Source organism: Myotis lucifugus, unplaced genomic scaffold, assembly GCF_000147115.1.
Source record: "Myotis lucifugus unplaced genomic scaffold, Myoluc2.0 scaffold_45, whole genome shotgun sequence".
Classification (NCBI taxonomy): Eukaryota; Metazoa; Chordata; class Mammalia; order Chiroptera; family Vespertilionidae; genus Myotis; species Myotis lucifugus.
In genome coordinates this window covers 6493241-6503075 of record NW_005871093.1, presented here as the reverse complement: position 1 = coordinate 6503075, position 9835 = coordinate 6493241, and the positions used below count along the sequence as shown (strand labels likewise).

General features: G+C 52.5%; 1 protein-coding gene across 1 annotated transcript in view; it reads right to left on the bottom strand.

Annotated features, from left to right (window-relative positions):
- SRRM3 (serine/arginine repetitive matrix 3) overlaps positions 1-9835 on the bottom strand; it is a 32020-nt gene that overhangs the window by 4168 nt on the left and 18017 nt on the right.

Here is a 9835-nt window from a genome sequence, read left to right as displayed (position 1 = left end):
AAAAAAATAATAACGGTAACTATTGACATCCGACCCTATACACTAAAAGAACGCAGAAAAAAAAAGGAATCAGGTATATTTTAAATATTGCCGATAAAACCCTCTCGAAACTTACATTATCCCCAGAACACGCCACATAAGAGCGCGAGAAGCTATTATCGTGGGATCTGGGAAAGCGACATGTAGGCGGCGACACCACCGCCGCCAGCCGCCCCATAGCACTGGCCGCCGGCCGCGCGGTCTCCTCTGCCCTGCGACGATGGCGCCGAGCGCGGGCTCGTGCTCTCCTTCCCCCGCGCGGGCGACGGCGCTGCGCCGGCCTCCGCCTGGTCGCCGGCCCTGGGCGAGGGCGAGCTGGGCTTCTGACGGGGAGAGAGGCAGAGGGGAACAGGGGTGCAGGGGTGGGGTGGGGGGAGACGGAGAGAGTGAGAGAGACAGGAGAGCGGGGACGGAGAGACGGAAGCAGGACAGCAAAGATAGGAGATGAGACCCAGGAGAGAGAGGCAGAGGCAGGAGACAGGTGAGTGAGGGGAGACAGGGACAAGATAGAGAAGCAGAGACCAAAGGAGACGAGGAGCCCGAGAAAGACAGAGAGAGGACAGATCAAGAGAAGGAAGGAGAGGCCGAGGTGAGAGAGCGGGTGGGTGGGGTGGGGGGAGAGAAGGAGAGAGGGCTTTCACCTGGCTCAGGCCTGGGGCTGCCAGTCCCGGAGCATCGCACACACGGTTCCCCGCGCCTGCCCTGCCTCTGCCTCTCCTGAGTGTCCACCTTCTGGCCTCAACAGTGCAGCTCATGCAAGGTTCTCAGCATGCAAAACACAAGAGGAACGGAGCGGAGGGGTCGGGGGCTGACAGGGAGAGGGCTCCAGGACGGGCAGGGGGCTGGCATCGCTCCCCTCCAGGGACGGACGATCCCGGCGGAGAGAAGAGAGAGGGTGGGCACCGGGAGGCCCCGCTAGGCCCGGCCCAGCAGCCCAGGCCCCCAGCGTGGGGGTGAGTGAGGGGATGGAGGGGGCACACGGCACACAGATGGGGATGGGGGCGGGGCAGGACAACTGAACTCAAAACTAAACCGAAGAAAGGGAAGGGAAAAAAAAGAAATAAAAAACAAAATCCACAAATGTCATTAGATACCAAAATCAAAAACAATGTCTGAACTCCTGGGGAACTGACATTTTTCTGTTAACATTTTTCTGTCTTTGTTTTCCGGCCCTGCAGAGACCTGTGGAGCTGTCAGTAGCGCCCTACTGTCTTTCTGTTTCTCTCTTTTCTTTTCTTTTTTTTTTTTTTAGGTTCTGATTTTTTTAAGTCCCTCTTGGTTAACGTCCACTTACCAATAAAGTGGCACTTCCTCCTTTAGTAGGTAAGATGTGTAAGAGAAGGGAAAAGTGTGGTAGCGTAAGTTCATCATTAGATTCACAAAAATGCAAGAGAGATAGAGAGAGAGAGAGAGGAAAACTCAACCACCCCATTCTAGGCCTAGAGGCCACACTGCCTCTGGAGGAAGGACTGGCAGCGCCTGGCTCCTTGGGCCTGAGCAGGCACCTCCTGGGTAACCATGACCTTTGGATAGAGATGTCACATGTTTTTCCAAAAATGGAGTTAGGACACAAGGATCTGGATACAGAAAACCAGAAAGGACACCTGGTACCTCCAAAAGGGCCCTGACTGGAAATCGGGGTCCAAGAACCTGCCACTACCTCACTTGGGGACCCCGGCCAAGTAACGTCTGCTGACTGGGCCTCAGTTCCCCCATCCACACAGTGAGAGCGTTGGGCTTTGCTTCCTGATGCTCCTTCCAGAGCAAATACTCCAGGATTCTTTGCATGCCCCCTGACCACCCTCTCCATCCCCCTCCCTCCAGAGAACTGACCCTCCTCCTGTCCTTGGGCTTCCATCTGGTAACAGTTGATTGATTACACTTGTCTGTTTATACGTCTGTCCATCACTCTTACCCTGCCCCCAGTAACAGCACCAACTTGACTTTGACTACCCCCAGGGCAGATCTGGTGTCAATTCAGCTCTGTAACCTGAGTTTTTATCACAGAATTTGGCACCTAGTAGGGCCTCAATGCTGTTTGCTGAGGAAGAAAGGTCCTTACAAGGACCAAGGCTAAACCAGGAAGTCTTAAGTCAGGGGCAGGGTCTAGGCCAAGTTCTTTTGACAGACTCTTGGATGAGATAACCTTGCTGCCAAGGGCTGGAAGGAGTGTGGTTGGCATGACCCTTGTGCTTCCTACAGGGGGCAGGGTGGTGCCAAGGCCATTGTGTACAATCCTGGATCCAGCCTGGGCATGAAGGTAGAGCCAAGAAGTCAGCCCCATTGGTGGAGAGGCATAGCCAGCTCGTGAAGCAGCCAATGAACACCAACCATAGAAGCTGAAAGCAGCTGATCAGAGCCAGATGGGCCATGAAGACCTCCTCCTGGAAGAGCCTGGTGTCTCTCTCTGGGGCAGAGGCAAGCATAGGTGGGCAGAGTAGATATTACCAGGTACCAAGGTACCCTTTGAGCACCCTTACTCTAGCTAGGCCAGGAGACATGGAGGCTGGGTGGTTCAGCCATGGCTCCTCTGAGTATCATTTCCATTCGCAATAGATATTACCAGGGACCCTTGGCTCCCCAGCACATATGCCCTCCACCCCTGCCGGTATAGCTCCCAAGCCCCCAGCACTAGGCTCTGTCATCCAGCATCCTTTTCCTTCCAGAGAAGGCAAATGAAAAAGAAGTCTCCAGGTTCCCCAAATGTCCAGTATCTTTTCTATCCCCTGGGTTGTCAGAGTGTAGAACAGACACTAGATGGGGGAGTGGGTGCCCTGGCAGCCAATGCATAGTACTCACACCTAAGGAGACACTGGACCCCACCTTTTCGAAGCCTTTGCTTGCCACTTTGGCGGCGGTGGTGAGGGTAGCAAGGCAAGTAGGCAGAATACTAAACTTGGGAGTTAGGACCTGGATGTGAATTCTGCTCCAACCCAGACTCTGGATCTAAGCCACTATTTCTGACTCCAGGGGAGAGGCCAGCAGGGAGGGAAGACCAAGGGCTACCATGTTCTTTCCCACAGGTGCTGCAAGGCCCTCTATACTTCCCACTGCTGCTCTGGGAGTATTAGGAATAAAAAGGGTCTGGGTTGGGTGGATGCCCACCCCCATGATGTTGCTGTCCCTAACCACTGAGGTGCAAGTCCCTGGGCCAGACCCCTTGTGCTGAGCTGGACCCTTCCTGTCTGGCTGGTCTTGAAGTCCAATCTCTTTTCCATTTCCCTCTCACCTCCTCCAAGCCAATTGGCTGCCATAATCCAAGATGCTGGTAATTGGCAAAGTGAACACACTGGAATCAACCCTGATGTGAACTTGCTGTGAGGCCTTAGAGAAGTGACTTACCACTGAGGCCTCAGTTTTCCCATTGGGAAAATGGTCATAACCGAATCTTTCTAACAGGGTGGGCCTGTTCAGGGGTCGAGAGGTTCTTTCCGGAGTACAAATGACTCACTGTTTCCGCAGAGACAAATAGGGTCGGAGGAGTGCAGGAGGCCTCGGGCCCCGTAACATGTCCCCTAAGTGCCAGGATGATGGAGGATGGGAAGAAGATGTTGCTAGGTAGGTGGCAGATAGCGCCTTCCCTCAGGGGAAGACTCCGGGGGCCAATCTCACCCTTATCCACCCAACCCTCCAGAAGTCCTTATGAAAGGATTGCCATGACCCTGCCAGAGGGTGATCCTCATCCTCAGCTTGGCTGGGTCTCATTCTTCAGGAATTGAGGAAGATACGGCCCAGACACCATGGATCTCATTGCCAGACAGGACTGGTGGCCAGGGACCACCACACATCTCTCAAAGCCTGTTCTGTGTGAGTCCTGTCACTCTTGCCTGGAACTATTCTCCCCTCTTCCCTCTCCTCTCTCTCACAGCCTGGTTAATGTTTCTTTCTTCTTTACAGTCAGCCCAAGGCCAACACCTCCAGGAAGCCTCTCCTGAGCCTCACCCTGAGTCAGGCGCACTCCTCTCTGATCCCACAGACCCTTGTTCCTTCCTTCAGTTTGGGTTGTGCCAGCATGTGCTAGGGCTGGGGCTACCCTGATGGGCAGAGCTCCCCATCCATGGTTCAGCTTGTCCCCTCTCAGGTCTGCCTGCCTCGACCCTGGCATGGATACTCAGACAGGGCCTGGCACGGAGGAGTGCTCAGCAAATGCTTGCTGTGTGTGTGTGTGTGTGTGTGTGTGTGTGTGTGTGAATGGATGGATGAGTGAGTGAGGCTAGACCTCACCTGACTCTGAGTCCTACTCCCAGGAGCCCCTCTGCTCCTTGGTACCACCTGCTCCCAGATATCTTTTTTTTTAAGTTTCTTAATTGTTTTAATAAAACTTTACCTCGGGTTCAATTTATATGATACCTAAACAGCCATTTGATTCAGTTAATTTGGAGAGAAAAAAGTACAATGATATTGGGTGATCACCAACTTCCTATTCAACATCTTTTCTTTTTGCTTATGTAAGAAATTTTTGAGGTGGAAAGACAAGGGGAAGAGAGCAGCAAGGGACAGTGTGGTTGCCTGAGCCTGGTATTCCTACAGATAAGAATAAGTGAGCATCTGGGGCAATTAGCCCCTCCAGCTCAGCATTTGAGGATCCTGTGTCTGGGTGCCTGGTCGCATCAGGTACTCCTTGAGGTGGGGCCTCCACTCCTCCATTGGACCAGCAGCGCTCTCTCCCTCCATGAACAATTTCCTTGTCTGCCCTCCTAGCACCACCAGGATTGAAGAATGTTCTGAGAGGGTGAGCTACTGGGGGACTTGCCCTTGGGGCCAACATGGGGGAAGATGAGCCCTTCTTTTATCAAAGATGAGGTCTAGTGAGGCCTCACAGGGTTGGGATGTCAAACTTCTGTAGCTGCTTCTAGGTGGGAAGAAAACAGTTTAAAGGGCAGAGATGGGGAGATGAGATCTTTGAGGGCCTACCTCTGTGGCTGGATGAGCACTGGACTGGAAGACACAAATCCCAGGACCTAGCCTAGTTCTGCCCTAACCTTGGGGATATGTGGCCTCTACTGACTATTCTTTCTGGATCATTCTGCACATTAAACTCAAATTTGGAAGATGGAAGGATGCTGGGGGAAGGAGGGAGCCCCTTTCTAGATTGGGTAGTGGTCCAGAGAGCAGAGGGTTAGCTGAGAGTTCCTTCCATCCCCCACAGACTTTTCTAAGTAGAACTTACAAGTCCAGTGCCTACTCCTGCAGTTCACTCCCCACCCAAAGCCCAACCACCATCACACCCTGAAGATGGAGCTGTGGGATTTAGTCCTGGTGTCAGCTGCTGCCCCAAAGTCCTGCAGCTCCCACCCTAAAGCTCTGCCTTCAGTCAGGGCAGCACCTGCAGGAGCCCAGCAGGCCCCAGAGGATGGGGAAGGGCTCTCTTCCCAGGCCTGACCTCAGCCAGAACTTCCTCCAGGATCCGGAGGGCAAAGGCCCAGCACAGGCCCCTCCAACAAAGATTTATTGCTCAAGTCACCCCAGGGGCTGGCAGGGGTGAGGGGTGAGAGGCTTAGCAGTTACTCCAGACAACAGAAATCAAATTGGCTCAACCACAGCATAGAGTTCAGGATGGGAACACAAACTTGGAATGCTAAACCACACAGAAATGCATTCAGACAACAAAATGAGAGAGAGCATGAAGGAGGACTGGGAGGTGGGGGTGGAGGTGGGGTGGAGAGGAAGAAGAAGGAGCAGGGAAGGTGGGAATGAGGGAGGAATGAACCAGAAAAGTTGTTGTTGGGGGGCGGGGGGTAGTCAAGAAAACCAAACGACAAACCAGGAAACACAGCTTTGTAGCTCATTTGGAGAAAATGCAAGTTACAAATGAGTAGTCACTAAAATAAAGAAAGAAAAGGGAAGGGAAGAAAACCAACCAGAGTGAGACTGAGAGAAAGAGGAAGAAAACCACATTCAAACCAAGCAGAGTGGCAGGGCTTATCTGGAGATGGGAGCGAGCGAGCGCACAGCTGAGCTGGGATACCTACCTTCTCAGTGGTCAGGGACGGGAATGCAATAATAAAAAAGAAAAGAAGGTCTCCGCATTGGGAATGCAGAATGGGGAAAGACAGTGACTTTGAGCTGCGCTCCCCCTCTGAGTTGGCATATGGCAGCTAAGTGTGGCTTTTGGTCTAGTCCCAGGGACGGCAGGGGCCTCCTGCCCAGCCATTTCTGTTTGCTTTCCCCCCTCCCACCACAGGTTCCAATAGCCAAGCTTTTCTTAACTCTTTAAACAACAGAAAACCTCCAGAGGGCATGCAGGAAGCAGCTGATGGAAGCAGAACCACAGGGCAGGTGAAGGAGGGGCTTGCAGCCTGGGGAGAGAGGCCCATTTCAGGGGGGGATGGAGAGAAAGAGACAGAGAGGCTCAAGGAGAGAGAGAGAGAGAGAGAGAGAGAGAGAGAGAGAGAGAGAGAGAGAGAGAGAGAGAAGCAAAGGCAGAAGGAAGAAGGAAATAGAGACACAGAGAAAGGTGGACCCAGCCAGAAAGAAGAAAGAGAAGCTGTTTAAACAAGGCCAATCAGAGTGGACAGATGGGGTGAAGTGGGAACTGTGCATTTAAAAGGGAAGGCAACCACAGATTCAATGTGGAGGACTGATCCTGCCTCAAGTCAACCTTATTCCCTTTCCCCCTGGCTTCAGCACCATTTAGCAAAATTCATCCCTCCTGCTTTCTGGCTTCAGCCTAGAAGAAATGCCAAGGTGTCCCTTCCTATTCTGGCTTCCCCACTCCAGCCACGGTCACTGCTCTCCCCTGGGGTGTCGAGGAGAGAGGCCTTGATGAGACAGGTCAGGCAGTGCCATGGACACCTCTTCTTGGGGTCACTCTAGGCTTCCCATTTTGAGATGAAATTTGAACCAGAGGCCGAGGCCAGAGAGCCTGGGGGCTTTGCTCACGAAGCATCTCAGCAAATGGTGAGGCTTCCCTCGACACTCCCAATGCTAGGGCCAGGTGGAGCCAAGGAAGGGGCCCTACTCCTAAGGCTGCAATCCCTGCACACCCTATCTGGCCAGTTCGCTGGGCTTTGGACTTTTCTACCCCACATTGCGTGACCTTGAGCAGCTTCCTTTCCCTCATTGTGCCTCATTATTTCTTTCCCCACATGGGTTTGAACTGTGAGGGCTTAGGGTTCCCCGAGTTGCTAAAGCTGCAGTCATATAAAGTTGTGCAACACCAGGCTCACCTATACCCTGGGGAGTTCAGAGAGCCAACAACATCTAGAGGGGTCCCCAGGGGAAAGGTAAGAGCTGAGGCCACCAGAATCCACTTCCCAAATCCTCCTCCTCCTCCTCCTCCTCCTCCTCCTCCTCCTCCTCCTCCTCCTCCTATTCAGGCTCCTGAAGTGTGCTTCCCATTGACTACCATCTCCACATCTTGGCTGTGGCCAGGGTCTTGAGGTTAGAGGGTCTCCTTTCTAGATCTGCCTCTAAAATGCTGTGTGTCTTGAGCTGGTCATTTGACCTCTGTGAGCTGCAGAGAGCAGTAGGCAGCAGAACCCAGAAATCCCTTTGGGGGTTCAGCCCTGGCCTGGGATGGGACAACAAAGAGATGTTGGGAGCCAGCATCCTATGGCCTCAGTCTCAAAACCAGGATGGATTTTTTTTCTCCCGGTTGGGAGTGTCTGGCTTTGAAGCCCTCACCTGAACTAAACTCTCTCCGGTGTCTCCAGCACCCTCTTCCAGGCTCGCCCTGCCATGCCCAGCCATCATCTTATGCCAGACAGAACCGAGGAGACACAGGAAGCTCACTGCTCTGAATACAAACCCAGGGACTGGGACAAGTCTCTCCCTCCTTGGGTCTCCAGCTTCTCTCCAAAGTTCCTTATAGACAGGGACCCAGAGTACGGTTTGCACCACTTTTGTTCATTTGAAAGCTGAGGCAGTTCCACCAGTGCCCTTTGCCTGGGGTTGAGGGAAGGGATGGCTGCTGCAGATTTGGCAGAAGCTGTTGGCCTGGGCAACGATTTTTTTAAGTGTTATCTTCCCTTTTAAATTCTGATTACAAAGGAAAAATAATTATATAGAGGTATGCATATGATTAATGTTCCCTGAGATTCAAAAACCATTTCTGCATTAGGAGGAGAGGCTCCCACAGTAACGCACAAAAGCAAAATTCTAGAACAACAGAGAAGATAGAAAAAAACCCAGAGAGATAGTTTGCATTTCTGTACATTACAAAAGAAAAAGAAAAGAAAAAGAAAATACAAACAAAAATGAAATAAAATAACAGGAAGAGTTACAGAAACTTCCCCACCCTCTTCCCTTGCCACTAAACAAGAAATGGAATCACAATATTACCACGTTTCAAATGGGAGGCTAAAAACAAAAACAAAAACAGAAACATAGACGGGGTTAAGAATGGTGAGCTTTTCTTTTTCCATTTGTCTCTCTCTCTCTTTTTAAAGGTGAGAGTCCAAGAATATCACCCCCAGTGCTTTTCCCAAAAAACATTTTTGGTTAATGGCAAAGTCTATGACCCCCATCTCACCTCCCAGGAGGCAAGAGAGAACCAGCCTCATCTCACTTTAAGAGAGGCTCTAAGGGCAAGGAGGGGATCTGGGTGCAGGTGAGAGGCAGGGGATGCTCAGCAGTCTTTGAACTCCCAGAGCCCAGAGGGTAGAGAGAGAATTGGGGGACCATGTTTTGTGAAAGGAGTAACGAAGTGTTGCCTCCCAGGGCAATGTCAAAATGGAGTCCCACTTTGGGAGGGAGAAGATTGGGGTGCTGCCAAGGCTTCCTCCCCAGGCCAGCGGCTAGGCCACCTTCCCTGACTGCTTGCTCCTAGGGTCTACCTAGTTGCTGTGACCATTTTGTCTGCACATGCCCAGGCTCTTGTGGGGGCTACTGCTTAGGCATCCAAGGCTGGGGAGGGGACCAGCAGTGGGAAGGGGCCTCCTTTCCACCCTGACCTGGAAAAACATGCCTTTCGGTGCCTCCAGGAGAAGGTGTTTGGGGCACTGTGCTGTTCAGGCTTTGTGTCCATGGGGTAGGACATTGGGCATCATGTCTCACACCTGTCCCTGTCCTGTTTGCCCTCAGCTACCGCTGCGTGCTCTCTCCCACACCCAGGACAGATCCAGGGACATTGGTGTGATTCTTCCCAGGAGGCCCGACCAGGCCCCTCAGCACTCAAAAGCCTGGCACCCTGTCCAGGAGGGGCAGTTTCCACACAGGTAACGTCCTTAAACAAAAATTAACCTTGAGACCAAAAGCCTTTTGTCAGGTGCCCTTTGACTTTCCTTGCTGAGGTCCTGGACTAAGGGTATTTGAGAAAAGAAAGGGAGTGAAACGAAAACAGCCAAAAAGCAAAACGAAACTGACATGTACAGGTTTGCTCTGAGACCTGAGGTCTGGGGAGGAGCAGCGCCCCCTCTCCGCTAGGGTTTCTGGGCTGCCTGTGTGTGTGTGTGTGTGTGTGTGTGTGTGTGTGTAGGGGGGGCGGGACCTGCAGACTGCCCACCCTAAGTCCCCTGTGCCCGCCCACTGCCCCTGTCAGTGCTGTAGTCCCTTCTCCCTGAGGGGGCCTCTACACTGTACTCTAATATCAACAGACAAAAGGGGGCTACAGGCCTCTCCCATGGCCTAGGAGAACCCCTACCATCCAGCTGTGAGCTCCTACAATCACCACACCTGCCCACGGGTTTCAAGAAATCTGTGCGCCTCCTGGAGAATGGATGAGGACAGTTTTTGGGGTGGTGTTGGTGTGGTCTCCCAGGGAGCAATAGGTACACTGGGAGGTGCCTTAGGAAAGATGGGAACGTGGAACCCCCAGGTTTGAGACACCTGTCCAGATGAGGGCAGTGGCTGGGAA